The following is a 1,719-nucleotide window of genomic DNA, read 5'->3' as shown; positions in this document are numbered from 1 at the left end:
CCCTGGCACCCAGTTCAGAAGCGCTGCGTGTGAGGGCCTGAGTTTGAGCAAGCGGGCGCCCACTCCAGCCCGCTCCCACAAAGGCCCCATTCTTCGGAGTCAATGGCTCCATTAACGGCGGAGCCTTTTACTCTGGAGGGGATGTGAGTCTTCCCGAGGTGGCACACAGAGACGGCCATTAGAGCCAGGAAGCTGGGGGGGGGGGGGGGTTACTGGGGATGGAGATGGGGGGAAAGGGGCCAGCGAGGAGGATGAGGTGGCGGTGGAGGTGATGGAGGTGGGCAGCGGGCAGCGAGGGCGCAGGAGGGAGGGAGGCCATTTGGCCAAAAATGACATTTGTGCGAGCGCCACCAAATTCTCAGTAACCCACTGCTTTTGTGGCGCTTACCCATTTTTCTCTGTCTGTCTGTCTCTCTCTCTCTCTCCCTCTCTCTCTCTCTCTCTCTCTCTGTGCCTTGACATTCTCTCTTTCCCTCCCTCTCCTCCCTCCATCCTTTGCTCACTTTCTCTTTCTCTTTCTCTCTTTCTCTCTCACTCATAGGCTTCCTAATGTCCACTTTGTAGTCCATGAGAAAAAATACTGTGTTAGTGTGCATCACAGAATGTAAGACAAAAGATCAATATGTTGGGCATGAGAGAGGAGATGTATACTGCTGAAGCATCACCCAGAGAATTACAAGGGGTGAGCTGCTAAATAAGGAATACATGTCCACCATGCAATTCGGTGATCCTAAAAAATGCTCACTGATTTTTGGAGGGAGCCAACAGTTTGTTTCAGCTCCAAATTGATATACATGTTTAAAATGACGTCTGAGAGATCCTATCTTTGTCACTTTCTCTCTGAATATGGCTGGTAGGGATGTATGTTGATGACATTACCCTTCCTGGAGTCCAAGCGAATTTATTGAAACAGTTTTCTTTTGTATTGTGCTGCAGTATGAATCATTTGACACTGATGATCTGACATCCAGAGTTCAAATTAATTTCGCTCTATTTCAAGATTTATGATTACAATTAATGACAGATTAAATAATTCTCCTACATACACCTAATACTTATTTAACAAGTAATAAGTATTTGAAATATTTTAGCTATGCTGGGGTCTCTATAGGTTACCTGGTAATTAACATCTAAATATAATATAATCACTGGCATATAAATATTTCTTATCTAATGAAATTAATTGGGCTCAGCACATTGTCACAAATTAAGATTCTTTCTGGGTAAAAGAATGATAGAAAATACTGATAGAAAGATAAGCACATCACCCTTTGAATGTGATAAACTTACAGGCAAAGATTAATGAGTGATATGGCATTGATCCCATCATATAAAAGTAATAACCAATTATTTTGAAATAGATCTGCTGATCACTTTTAGGTACCTGTGACCCACCATATACATTTGAACTCTGGTCAACTCTGCTTGTCTGGACGCTGGGTGTGTGACGTAGATGTATGGCTGCCTGGAGGGGTCTGTGGTGTGAGGAGGAGTGAGCAGACCTCTCCAAGGCCTCTCGCTGGGGACGAGGAGCCGGCCCCTTGCCGTGAGGGGGGGTTCCCTACGAGAACAGGTGGGAAGGTGGGCCTGAAGTGGCAAGGGGGATGGTGTGTGTGTGTGTGTGTGTGTGTGTGTGTGTGTGTGTGTGTGTGTGTCTGTGGGTGTGTGTCTGCTTGCATCTGTGTGTGTGTGTGTGTCTGCTTGCATCTGTGTGTGTGT

This window comes from Alosa pseudoharengus, unplaced genomic scaffold (genome assembly GCF_046254945.1).
Source record: "Alosa pseudoharengus isolate Yale_2024_CS ecotype anadromous, Long Island Sound unplaced genomic scaffold, YU_APseudo_1.1 YU_APseudo_1.1_scf_12, whole genome shotgun sequence".
Taxonomy (NCBI): Eukaryota; Metazoa; Chordata; class Actinopteri; order Clupeiformes; family Clupeidae; genus Alosa; species Alosa pseudoharengus.
This window is presented reverse-complemented; position numbering follows the sequence as displayed.